The 14,293-nt window shown below is 44.2% G+C and overlaps 1 protein-coding gene across 8 annotated transcripts in view; it reads right to left on the bottom strand.

Moving 5' to 3' along the window:
• PTPRF (protein tyrosine phosphatase receptor type F) overlaps window positions 1-14,293 on the bottom strand; it is a 342,455-nt gene that overhangs the window by 204,409 nt on the left and 123,753 nt on the right. The gene's annotated exons all lie outside the window — the stretch shown is intronic.

The raw sequence follows: 14,293 nt of genomic DNA, 5'->3' as shown, positions 1-14,293 counted from the left end.
CAGCCTCCCCCCTATTTCCCCCTGTGTACGATACTGGAAATCAAATCCCTGTAAATACATTGTACCTTGAGGGAAATTATTCACTATCCTAAGGAAGCCATTTTCTTCTCCAGCATCACGTCCCGGTGCAGCAGGATAAATGACTGTGGGCATGTGCATCTGCGTAAGGACTGACCTTCCAGTGCGCAGCTAATGAAGATCAGAAATCATCAAGTTCCCACTGCAGATAACTGAAAGCCTGGCATGGATGCTTAGCAAAATGTTCAAGTGACTTCAAAGACCTCTATCAATACAGGAAAAAGCCGCACTGAAATTCTGAACCTTCAAATGTATTTAAAGTGTTTCCCAACAAAGGCAGAGGATTCTGGGCTGCCCTCCTCATGCTGCTCTTGGGGAATGAGCCCCTTTGCTCAGCCCAGCCATTCTGGCACTGTCAGTCAATCTGAGCTGCATCTCACCTGTTCCCAAAAGCTCTCTGGATGAAGACTGACCCTGGGACACTGCAGCAGGGATGGGGCCATCCTGCACACAGGGCCACGCGTGGGCTGCTAAATGGGATTCATTAATCAGGCTCCGACTGCTCCATTTCACCAGGTGGCAGCTCTTTATAGACACTGCCTCATTTCTTTATTTTTTAAATGCCTAGATTAGTTTAGTGCAAAGCCGTTGAGAGAAACAATTTGTCTGAGGAGATGATCTATAGATGATTGAATGCGTGCTAATCAGGCTCACACAGCCCGCAGAAGCAGCCCGCCCCACAGTGCCCGGCTGCGGTATGGGGATCAACAGACCTTCCCTTCTCCCCAGATTTCAGCAGCCCATGGGCAGCAGTGGGGCATCTCCCAGCACGGCCACTTCTGCTACAGGGCTGCACCCTCAGGCTGCGGGAGCCACCAGCTCAGAACAAACCTTGCACTCGGTCACCGCTGCTAAGCCGGACAGATTCCTACTTGCGCTCCTTAACGTATGCATATTTAAGAAATAAATTATCAGGGAGATCTCTTTCATTCAGATTAGTGATTAGAATATCTTTTTCTTCTTGAAGCAGATTTTTTCCTCAGCTGTATCTGCTGCTATTCTGGGACTCTGTATTGTCTTCCCTCAATGCTGCAGAAAATGTTTAGCAGCTAATTGCACAGTCAAGTCCTTTCACATCATTTTCACTTTGACAAGAGTAATTAAAAAAGCTAAACAGCTCGGGAACCAATTGATTAGGTCTGCAAGCTCTGTTTGGGCAATATTAAAATGCACGTGTACAGAACAGCAAATTTTCACAACACATTCTTGAACATTTATCACTTAGTGTCAGATCCTTGCAAGATCTCTCCTTTGCTCCACTCCTACCCCATTATCGCAGCATTTGTCTACGCACCGTGCATATATCCACACCACTTGCACATGGGCTGTGCGTGCTCCATGCTTCAAGAATCAAGAAAATTAACCCTACGGGACAAAGAGAATACTTTCCTTTCATCTCCCATACTCATAGTCTCCAAAGTCTCAGTTTGCAAACAGACTCCAACAACTCCCATCGCAGGAATGCAACCACACAAGGCTACTTTGTCACTACTTTTGAAAGACTGTGTATAATGACAACTTCGAACTTTTGCCAGTTTGTGTATCTATACCTGCACCACAGAAAAGGTATTTTGAAGCACAACCCCGTCTGCAGACACCCTGTGATACAGTGCTGAACCACCTCTTTGTTTGCCTTCACATTCATCCTAGTCCTCCATAGCAGCACTTTTTCGTATTATAACTTTTCAACCACGTAATTGAAATTATAAGGTGAAGGGCTCCAAAATTACAACAGATGCACCAAAATGGTGAGCTTATGAGCAATAATGAAATGGAAAGTCTGGAAGCCTGAGGGTACACACACTCAGAGGTGCTCCCTGTAGTTTCTTTTCAATAAAGCTAATAATTCTACATCAACAAGAAAAATTGAAAGGATTTTATATATATATATATATATACACACACACACACACACACATACACACACATACATATACCTATATTTATTTTTTAATTATTATTTAAACCACTTCCTTCTCAATTATGCTTTCTTTTTGTGGTGGGGAGCAGAACTGAGTGCATATTTAACATCTGCCACAAAAGCCACAAGGTGAAGGGCTGACAGGAACACAGCACAACTCTAACTAAAGAACCTCCCTTCGTTGGTGGCATGAGAGCCATCAGTCACCTTCAGTACCACCTGCCACCCAGGTGCTGGTGCTTCCTAAAGCCAACAGCTCCGTCCCTGTGTGACTATAGGGTACTGGGCAGTGATAGGGAATGGGTTCACGGCAAGAGTCACCAGTGTTAGGAAACAAATCTGTGAACATATTCCTGGTAGCACCTGGAAGGGGCTGGGCACACACGTGACTTCTTGCAGAGCAGTTTCAGAAGAAATCCCACTCTGCGACAGCTCCATCCCACCCAGTGCTGCAGCAGAACAGCATCCCAGGGACCTACAGCCTCTCTGTTTGGTGCAAAGGCTGCCCTCACCAACCTGCACAAGGAACATGCAAATCCCTCCAGGAAGGCTGAAGATGTGAAGAGCTGTATGTAAAAGGAGACGCTGAAAGGAGCAACAGGAAGGTTTCACACATTTGCAAATGTGATAATTTAAATGACAAATGTAACAAATTAAATCCAGCTTGTTAGCTAATAGAATATTTAATTACGTGCAATGAATTATCACTTAAAAGATTTGGGAATTTAACCAGTTATTCTCAGAATGCACGATGCACTCCTGAGCACGATCTGATAACAGCTCAGCACTGGCCCCCTGCATCTCCTTCCACCTTACCTTGTTTACAGCTCTATCCTGTAATAGTTTTTACTTGTTTCCTTGATGCCTTAATTTCCTGCAATAATACATCTGCCATGAATAATTAAGCAACGCATTTGCTGCTCACTGAAAGCTGAACAAGAGCAATAAATCAGCTCTAGGACCCTCTGCCAGCAAGGAGGCAATCACTGATCTGCTGCAGGTTGCAGGCTGCGGTGGGAACAGCAAGAAGCGCTTGAGGAGCCACTGGGCAGCGTGGCACCACGACTGGTCACAGAGTCATTAAGTATCCTGAGTTAGAAGGGACTCCCAAGGATCATGGAGTCCAGCTCCTCACTCCACTCTGTACTAGGAGGTATATACAACCCTATGGCTGAGAGCAGCGTCCCAGTGCTCCCTGAGCTCCGGCAGCTTGGGGCTGTGCCCACAGCCCTGTGCAGCCTGTTCCATGCTCACTGCCCTCTGGTGCAGAGCTTTTCCCTGGCCCTTCCCTGATGCAGCTCCATGCCATTCCCTCAAGCTCTGCTGTGTTCCCAGAGAGCACAGCTCATTGCTCTGCAGCAAGGCAGCAAAGCCCATTCTGGCACTTTCCTTGGGAAGGCCAGAAAACTTAAGTGTGCTCTGTTCTTCACGTGTACTCATTATTTCTTGCACACTCACTTTCATGGCTGTTCCCACCATTTCCCTGTTGCATGGATAGGAGAGCAGCAGCAGCAGATTGCCTGAACGAGCATCAGTCCCCTCTCAGCACCAAGGAGATGGGCTGCCTTGCATTCCTTGCTGTATCTGCAAGTATCTCCCAGTGCCTGTGGTTCCACGGGCAGGAGAGGCTGCAGGATGGGAGCAGTGTGCTGAAGGATCATCTGTAGTCAGGCCCATTACCCCCTCTGAAGGTTTATCTCTCTGATTCACATTCACCCTCAGACAGCTGGGCATGCTGCATTCCTCACTTTTTTCTTTTTTTATATGAAGACTGATAGAAGATAGGGGAGAACGACAAAAACAACAGCGATAACACTTCCGTACACCACTTCCAGTCGCATGCATATCAGAGGAGAGGAACAATAAAACAACTTTCCATTACCAGAACAGCATCACCTTTTAATTGGAATGAGGTTTACAGTGCAATCGTGTTAGAGAAAGCTCAGCTGCAGAGCAGACAAGGGGCTCCAGCTTGGCAGAGCGGGGCCATTACAAACCTAATCAAGCACAGGTACCCAGCCAGGCCCAGGAAATGTCAGAGGCACCATCAGGATTCCACGTCTTAATTTGAGAATCTCCCCTGCTCACTAGAAAGCGCAAAGGCTCAGAAAAAAATTTTAAAGGTCAAAATGTAGAACAGTTCATCATTAAATTTCCTTACAAAACACCCTCGTGCAGAAACAAACCGTGTAATGCTCCTGTTTTTAATTCTGTTGACAAAAGATTGTACATATTTTAAAAACGTAATGCTTAGCAGCTGTGCCACCAGTCTGCCGAGTTTGCATATAGAGCTGTAATATTACCATACTCTATTATTCATAACAGGCAGCAGACTTCATTCTCGGTCTTGTGAAAAATAATTGCAGTTTGAAGCCAAAGTCTGAAGGCAAAAACATCCCTACAGAATGGCCAGAGTTTCCAGAATGCAGGAGCTCCTGTAACAGCCTGCATCTTGATTTAAATCAATTAAAAAAAAAAAAAAAAAAAAAAAAGATAAAGAAATTTCCTCTGATCTGTTCTTGAGAAAGCTTTCCAAGAAGCACGTGGCTCTTACACAAAACACAGGACAGGAGAAGCTCCAGTGAGCAAACAACTTGTTTCTTAACCAAAACAACTAAGCCATTAAATAAGTCATCTTCTAGCACGAGGCACTCTCCTTTCAAAGTCTTTGGACTTCACTCACTACATAAATGTCCAGAGGTTCACATGCAGTTGTTTATAGGAAGAAAAAAAATCAGTATTTCCACTTCTCCTCGATGTTCACAAGCTTTGCTTGGCGCCTGATCTGAACCTCCCATTTAAGAACCTTCTCTTCTCCTAGCACCAGGCAGGAAGTCTGCACACTCTCCTCGTTCTGTAGTTCTCAAGACTGATTCATTCATTGAAGGCCTCATCAACACGAGCAGAGCAGAAAGGCTATCATCCAGTAGGTCTTTGGGACAGTACTCCTCATTTCTACATGGCACTGAGGTTGCATCTCCCAGAAGAGCACAGCACTGTTGACTCTGTTAACTCCTGTACCGCTTCTGATCTATTAGAACTGCACAACTTTGCTGTCTACCAGCTGTTTAGGCAGTTGTGTCTCATTCTGTATTTATGCAGCTGATTACTCCTATTTTCAAACATCTATCTGCATTTCCCCTTATTGACACACTTCCTTTCAGACAGTTTCTCCAATTTGTAAAGATCATTTTGAATTCTATTGGTGTCCTCCAACATGCTTGCTGCTCTTCCCAGCTTGTTGCTGCCTGCAAATTTAATAAGCATGTTCTCTATTCTATCAGAGAGATCATTACTGCAAATGCTGAATGCTACCAAACTGCCAAATACCCACCCCTATGAGCAGATGTTTCATGAGAAAGAGTCTCACGAGGGAGTATTGAAAGCTTTACTAAAGATAAATGACATCTACCGCTTCTCCATTCACAAGGCCTGTTATCCTGTCATTAAAGAAAATTAGATTGATCTGACCTTGACAAATCTACGTTGGGTATTGTTCCTTTGCCTATGTGGATGTAACAATATTTAAAGTTGTTGCAATTAATAACACTTTAGAGAAGCAATAATAAGCATGCAGCTTCTTACAACAATACCTGATTTTAGATATGAAATGGGGACTAATTTGAACGGGATGAAAAGAGAAGAGAATGTCTTTCTCTTCACACCTCCCTTAAAGATGTTGCATTTTAAGGCCATTGCTGGAGGCTGTGGACGGGCAATTCTGAGGTGCACAGGCCTCGAGTTTGATGCAGTCCAGCAATGATTACATCACACAGTACAGAAGCGCAGCACAAGCTCAACAAAGAAAACTCTGTATTTACACAGTTGTCTCAACTGGAGGGATGTACTGGGAAACAAACATCACAGTGCGTGTGAACTCACCTTCCCTGACCAGATCACACCGTGTGCTGCTGGAGCTGGAGGATCACCTCTGGGTCTCCAAAAGGCTGAGATTAGAACAGCTCTGCCTTCATTCACAGAACGAATATGCAGGTGATTGAGGTGTGTACAAGCTCAGGCAGCACTCGTTAGTCACATGCACTTAACACTTTGCGTGAAATTCCCTTCCTTCATATTATTCAACAGCACACTTCTCTATGGGTCACTGCCTTCCACAAACAAAGTTCCCTTCCCCTCAACTGCTAAAGTGTGCCTGTGGTAATGTCAAACATTTTCATAGACATTTTATCTACGAATAACACTACTGCTTGTATTACAGAGTACAGAAGCAAAAATCCTCTTTGTTTTCAAAAGCATCCAAACAATCTCTGCAGGAGGAGCCAAAAAGCAAGTGCCCAACTCATAACCACAGCCCCCCAACTTCAGCTTTGGCAGAAAACCAAGCAAGGCACATTTCAGCCATGAAAGAAACTCATAGAAAGCTAAACCAAACAGCTTATAATAAAGAACTTTGCATAACCCCTAGTATAATGCATGCAACAGAGCGTACAGAAGTACCCTGGAAGTCTGCACAGCACACATAAATGGCAAGACAACAGCCAGGACCATTACCTCCCCTTACAGGGAACAGGAGCAGAGGGAGCCCTTCCAGCTCTTGGACTGCCCTTACCACCCTCCTGAGAGCCCCAGGCAATTCGCTGTGCTCAGCATGCCAAGAATGAACACACTGTGCCAGGACAAGGCATCCCAGAGCTTTACAAGGGAATATGAAAGTATTTTCTCTATTTTCCCTTTTGCTTCCCTCCCCCTGCTGCCATGGCCCCATCACTTATTAAATGCCCTGTAAATAAAAGAGTGGTAGATGAATGAGAGAAGCCTGCTTCTGTCAGGGTTTTCTTGCATTCTGAAACCACGGAAAGCTTATCTGTTTGATGCTAAATAAGATGAAAACAGGTAGCCATCCCCATCACATAGGTATTTTAATCATCTTAGGCATTTCACAGGATTTTCACCGCTCATCACTCAGTTCTTCAATGAATCTTCCCTCATGTAATTAAACACTACATAAGTAAATATACTTACAGCTTCTCTTGCTTCCAAGCTGGCTTTTGTCAAATACAAGGACTGAAATCCATTCACGGCAACTCTCACATTTACCACCAAACAGAGGACTTCAGTTTTTAGCTCAAAACCCAGCGAAGTACTATCTCTGCCTTATGTAGAGCTCTGCACTGAAAGCTACGACTTGGCAATGTGTGCATGTCTACCACCCTCACAAGCCACGAACTGGATTTGACAAGCTGGTGACAATGTACCATCCTGTCTGCCAGGCACACTTGTGCCGGTGCCAGGACTCAAACTGGTTATTACAAATGGAGTTTTTCAGGGGCAAACAGACCTGGGTGAGTAAAGCTAAAGCCGCTGCATGTTTCCTGGTCTTTCTGGATCCCATTTTTCCAAGCTACCTTTACCAGAAGTAACAACACATAAGTTAATAGTTGAAGTGAACTTGTCTAAAAATAAACAGAAAGAAAATAAGTAGGTGTTCTGCACTCCAATATCCAAGTACTGAGGCTCAAGAGCCATCGTCTCCTCCTCCCTGCGTTGCAATTAACTTGCAAGGGCTTTTATCATTCACCTTTGGGGTGAACCAGGACAGCCATCACAGGTAGAAATTATTGAGAATTTAAAAAAAAAATGAGAAAAGCATCAAAAGCAGACAAGAAGGATCCCCAGGGTACAATCTTCCTTTTAAATGTGCAGCATTAACCAGTGTCAAATGTGGGTGGTTATTGTCCTCTCTATGGGACCAAATTCCCAGAGAAGCCAGCATCAACCGGAGCACAGCAAACCCCACAGCAGAGGAACCTGCCGTGCTGACAGCACCCAGCACGCCAACACACAGCAGCCACCCTGGTGCCACCAGCCTGCAATGGCCTTTCCACTTGCTTTATGTTTTGACCAGAAGCTATTCATAAAACTCAGCCCAATTTTCAAAATGTGTTCATGGAAACTGTAGTGTTAATTAATGAAAAAAAATGGCAACAACGGTAACGCATGTAATGAAGGACAACCTGAAAAGCACAGCAGGGCTCATTCCAGCATGTGTAACATGAAGTGGAAAATATTTTCTAATTATTTCTTTAACACTACATGGAGTGCCCCGATTATAAAGACCTCATGCTATAACACCTTAAAAAGCCCAGACTTTTTCTGGCTGAAAGAAACCAACACTCAGGACGAAGTCTGGCATTGCAGCCTGCAGTTCACACACCAATGTAAATCTGTCATACATCAGATGTGCTTTGGTTTAATCCACTAATCATATGTCAATAAAGCATGTGAGGCAAAAGACACTTCTACGACTTAGGGCTTCCAGCAAGCACCCTCTGGTGTTTTCAGATCAACAAAATAAATGAGATTTGTCTTCAGCATAGACAAAGCTCTGATTCACACAAGGGGCTAAATACAGCATTCAATTAGAAGTACACCACTGCTTTCCAGTTACTCTCACATAAAGACAGACATCTGAACAGAGAAAAAACATCCATGAACAAAGGATTTACTTAAAGAAAAACAAAAAACATAACACACCAGCCAAAAAAAAAAAAAGATTGAACAACATTCTGAGCAAATTTCATACTTGTAGTTGTTCACCAAATCGTGCTGCTTCGTCTTGTATTACAATATCATTCTGAAGTGCCAACACAATGAACAGATAATCAAAGAACTAAAAAAAGAAAAAAAAATGCATCCATATTACTACTTTATTGCCTTTTTTTTTTTTTAACAACTGCTCAGCTAAAACAGATCAAGTTCCAGCAGGCCTCATGCTTTTTCCTCACCTGAGGAATGACAGCATGACAAATAGTATTACTTAATCAGTATTTTCCAGCACTCCTTTTCATCTCACAGGATGCCACCATCACTACTACAGAATATTTTAAAACATCTCCCTGAAGTATTCACAGCAGCCTGTGCAGTCACAACTAACTACCATCTGGGAATACACACAACCAGCCTGCAACTACGTCTGGAAACTGAAGGATGAGCTTTGCAAGACTGGTAGTCAGTAAATAACAGCAAGGATTGATTACTTGGACAAAATTTCTTGGGTAAGTAGATGAGTTGTGATCCAACAAAATGCATTTTCACAGAATCCTTGAGTTGGAAGGGACCTTAAACTCCTCTGCAATGAACAGGGATGCCTACAGCTCGACCAGGCTCTCGGAGACCCATCCAGTCTTATCTTTTTATGAAGTTAAGGGCAAGAACCCAAGTCACACTAACAAAATGGCAATCGGAGACTTCAGAAGATTCCCAGGTCATCGTAGAGGACCATGCTTCCACCTCAAAGCTATGGGCAAAGGAGTAACAATTGCTGCTGTTGTGTGACACGAGGTGGCACATCTTTTCTTGGTGCTGGTCTCGACTTCCAAAAACACTTCTAAAAGTCGGGAGGATTAGTGGAGACCTGTAAATATGATTTGATCAGAAAAATCAAGACCAATCCATTTTTCCACAATAAGAAGGACAAACTTTCAGACTGTCTAACTGTTACATTCTAAGTTGCTCCTCAGGGAGCCTGCATGAAGCAGCATGAACTTCTAGCCTAGCTGACAAAGGTTACAGCATCCAGTATCTGAACCCAAAAACACACAAACCAAGCCTAAAATAAATACAGATTTGTAGAAGTAATGATTACTTGCCATTTTCCCAGATCACACAGGAGATGGGTAAATTCTCCACCATTTAGCCTTCAAATCATGATTTGATAGTCTCTTAAAAGCTATGTGCTAGATCATTTGCAGCTGTTAAAAGCAGATGCAAAAATTACTCTCTGAAATTACACAGCCTCCATTGTGCAGGTCACAGTACAAGTCTACACTGATCTGATTTCTGGCCCTACAATCTATGAATCTACACTGGAGATAAAATTTTAAGCAGTCACTTTACAGTTTTTCTATATCACCTAGCCAGTAAGTACATTTATAGAACATTCTCTCTCAAAAAAGTGCATTCAGTATATCTGCCTCCAGCTCCTGTCACTGTACCAATAGCTTGCATAGATGTGAAGGCAGCAGAGCAGCTCTGGCCAACCAACCTCATCTCAATGCCACGGATAGCAGGCAGGTGTGTGACATGAGGAGCCTGGTGCAGAGGCACAAGTCAGAGCCTACAGTGAGACCTCCTGCAAACCAGCAGCCCCACAACACCACTGATGAGTGACAACATGCCCAGAGCTCTTCAAAAGCAAGATCCTGCCTGAGATTTCATCACAGCCCTGGGCTCAGGAGCCTCCCATCACTGGGGGCTGGAAGATGGCGCCAGGAAGGGATCGCTAAATATTTATGCTGTTCTTACATTCTCCATAGGTCTTTGTCATGACCACTGCTGGATAAGAGCTATGGAGCTAAGGCACACCTTTGACCCAGCACCTGATGTTGACTGATGAGTGACGGTGGCTTTAAGAATAAATAAAAAAGACAAATTGCAATGCTGTGACCTGTTATAGGTAGCTATCCAAACAAATTCACAGGAGTCCTGCAAGTGCTGGAGCAAAAAGGAACATGGCTATAAATGCAGAAATATCTGCTGTCTACTCTCAACAGAGCATTTGCTTTTACAGCATCCTTCCTATCTTTTACATCTGCAATGTTCGGCTACAAGCCAGCAGCACCTAGATATTTTACAGAAAAGTGAGGAACCATTTATGCCTAAAAATATATATGATGAGTAAGGACAGCAAAAATAAGCTGCACAATGACTGTGGTTAATATTTCTGCCTGCCCCTTAACATTGTAACCCAGTGCCTCAGTTACAGGGGCTTTCCTAAGCAATTTTTTACATGTTCTTTTCACTGATTGAATTTGTCAAGCTAGTCAAGGCAGAAATGCAGAAAACTAGTATTTACCTGAGTTGTAATACCTGGATCTGATCATACCAATTATACCTAATCACTACATTCAGTGTTTGGGGATGGGCACGCAAACAAAAATGAGGAAGTGGAAACAGATGTAAGGCAGCAATGGAAAAACCTCAGGTCCAGCTTTCTGGATGGGACTCTGCCATCCAGCTCAACTGCATCCAGCACAACTTCAAAGGTCTAGGTCCAAAGCACCTGCCACTGGGCCACTGTTTGGGATGCGAAGCCAAGAGGCAGAGCTGAACTGGGGAACAAAGCCCCACCTGGGTCGCAGGAGCAGAGCAGTACGTGTAGGCACACAGCTGGGGCACAAGAGAAGCGAGTGATAGCAAAAGTTCCAGTGCTCTTCCATGCAAAACCTCTGGACAGTGCTTTACCTGCAGGGCAAAATCACCAACAAAACAGAGCTCATCTGGAACCACGTGTCTAGGAATTGCATGGCACTCTCCCATTTCTCAGCCTTTGCACCTCAGCTTCCTATTTGTTTTGAGGTGTCTCCTCAGTACAATTTGCACCCAAGAAATATGGTTAATGGGAAGCATTTGCACGACATACACAACTATCTGATAGAAAGGACCAAGGTAGGTTTGAGCTGATTCAGATTTGCAGCCCTCACTCATAGGAGGATGCGGGAGGGCAAGGACCTGTCCTACAGGCACCAGCCCACTGCTGCAAGCTGCCCCTCACACCCTTAAACAAAAGTCAAGCTTGCTCCATCTTTAGAAATCAGATGCAAATTGTTTACCATGTCTCACTTCACACCTAGTTGCCCAAAGTCTGTGACTTTGGTTAGAAAATACTGGGGATGGGTCACCTAACCTCTTCCTTTAGCTAATGGAAGCCTCACTCAGGGCATCAAATATAAAGCCTAATTTTAAGAAAACAGACCAGCAACAAAACACATCGCTGATGACGGTATTGATTCTTTTTCCCCCTGGTTTCTCAGAGTTTTGTTTTGAGAGGGTTTTTTTTTTTCATTGTTGCTTGTTATTTATTTATTTTAGTAGAGTAAATGACATATTTCCGAAGGATTGAAAAGAGCATCTTTTAGCTGACAATTGAACTGAACATTAAATGAAATCTGCAAAGCCGTTTTTCCCATGCACAATCAAAAGCTGACAGACAAGGATGCACGGAGTGCATAAAAAACACAAGCAAGCTGAGGGAGAAAGTGTAAAACAGTCATCCTGAATCAGCTCTGAGCCACTCTAATGGAATTAGGGTCACACTGACAGAAACACACTCAGATCACAGAGAAAATTTAATAATTTCTTACTGCAGTCTGTAAAAGCAGAGGAGGATTTGAAAGTGCTTTCTGCCAAATTAGCACTTCTCTATCGACCATTCCCCACACGTTCCCCCTCCTGCTCACCTTCTCCTCCAAACCCCTCACCAGAGAGGCCCCGAAAGCACTGGCCCTATCTTGCTTGCAGGGAGGAACCCAGGGAGCTATGTGTTTAACCTCTGGATGCCCCTTCGATTCCTCAGTGCTGACGTTATTCAGCCCCTGTGAGCTCAGCCCCAGGAGCAGCATTGCAGCGCACCCGCCACTAATTCTGCTATGCGATACATATTCAATCTGTTTTATCTCAGGCGTTAACTTCTCGCTGTCTGCCAGCTGCCTAATTGTCAGCAAGCTCCAACAGCCAGGCTGAATGTGTTGTGACAACAACAGCTACAAAGCACTGGGAAGGTAGGGACGCCCAGGTTCTGCAGCACCCGGCTGCTGGCAGAGGCAGCCCCTGCCCCGTCCCCTCCTACCAGTACCAAAGCGATGCTGCAGACTGACTCCAGGAATGCAGAGATAATCTTGCTCCCCTTATTGTATTACTTTTAATTGGAGAAATAGAGGAGCAATTTGTGATCCAGAGCCTTGCGATTCTTCTGCTGTCTCCCAGCAGTACCACAACGGGAAAAAGAAAGAATCAGGGTGATATACTAGGCACAGCCAAATTCCATCAGGAATCCATCCAGACAAGAAAACTGCCATCAAGATGCTTAGGGGACAATAACAATGAGGAGAGGACATATGAGGTGCTTCTTTATCAACATCCCTTTCTACCTTTTGCAGTAAGGTCCACCATGCATTCTTCCCACCAGGGAGTTCTACCAGGACTCCCAAACACCATCTCCACTGTCATATTTTGCCCATCTCCACCATTGACAGCAGTATACAAAATAAGAAGAAATTCATCCTGCAACTGCATAAATGCAAAGCTTCCCTCAGTCTCCTGGCCTTCTCAGAGCATCCTGCCACTGGGAGCGCCAGTGTTAAAAGTCACTGGGGCAAGAGAACCTATCAATTGCCAAAACACACAGAGCAACACTTTCCACTCAGGAAGACTTCAGTTAATCTACAGTGGCTGTAGCAGTTAAAAGGTCACTATCCTCCAGATTTGCCTTGCAGATTAGGATAAAGTAATTCAGAGTCAGTCTGCACCAGAGAAAAAGGCATACATACCGATATGTTTGCTTCTCAAGACAGAAGTGTTGCACATCTGAGACATCAATATTTGGATCTGGGCCTGTGAAACAGGGCCAAGTTTCTTCACTTTAAGCATGTGGAAGCATTCCACAAAACTGGCAAACCATATCCACTACACATTATCCTTAGACCAAGAACTGTTCTAGGATGTCTCAAACTCCACCAGCTTGTGCACAGCTGATGGAGAAATGCTTTTATTCTTCGCAGGGACCAGGATGACGATAATGAAAATTTTTTCATACCTCAAAATATTAAATGTATACTTGTCTGTGCCAGACTCCAAAATGGGATATAGCACTTAGACTTAAAATAATCTAGATAAGCATCTTCTAGCACCTCTAGAGATGGTAAAAACAGTGGTGAAATGGTGAAAATGAATTTTCATCTTTCTTCACATCAATCCTCAATCCCCTCTCCAGCTTCTCCAAATTTACTCCTCCCCCTTTAGTCAGGGACACTGAAGAACTCCAGTCCATTTTCTCCACTCAGCCAGGCTCTTAATGGTGTGGAGACCTCCTTCAGCTTTCACAAAATTACATCTTAATTACAAAGCCTGGTGACCAACTAAAGCTGGAGTGAGAGGCAGATGGCTGGTGGCAGTTCAGGAGGTGCATCACAGCCACCTCCCTGCTCCGTCTGAAGCATCTCAGGGGCCCAGGGTGTTTGCAAAGATACTGAGTATTCGCAGCTGCCTTAGAGCCTGCAATGAACATGTGAATATTTGGCCATTCTGAAAAATGAATCCTCCAAAATCATTATATGCTGGAGCAGAGAAGTGCTCAGCAACACGCAGGTACATGCGATATTAACCAAAGCACCATGGCAGCTCATAGCAGGCTGCCCCACTCCATGCTGCCAGCAGAGAGCTACAAAGGCTGACTTCCTAAGGACAAAAGTCTCTCCTCAGGTACCAGACATGAGCAGAGTACCTGAAGTACCACCACAGAAAAATCTGACTCCAATTCTTCTACAGGTGGAGGGC

The sequence above is a fragment of the Lagopus leucura genome, unplaced genomic scaffold (genome assembly GCF_019238085.1).
Source record: "Lagopus leucura isolate 7727_CA_CO unplaced genomic scaffold, USGS_WTPT01 Super-Scaffold_100009, whole genome shotgun sequence".
Classification (NCBI taxonomy): domain Eukaryota; kingdom Metazoa; phylum Chordata; class Aves; order Galliformes; family Phasianidae; genus Lagopus; species Lagopus leucura.
Note: the sequence above shows the minus strand (reverse complement) of the source record. Positions and strands in the feature narration are given on the sequence as shown.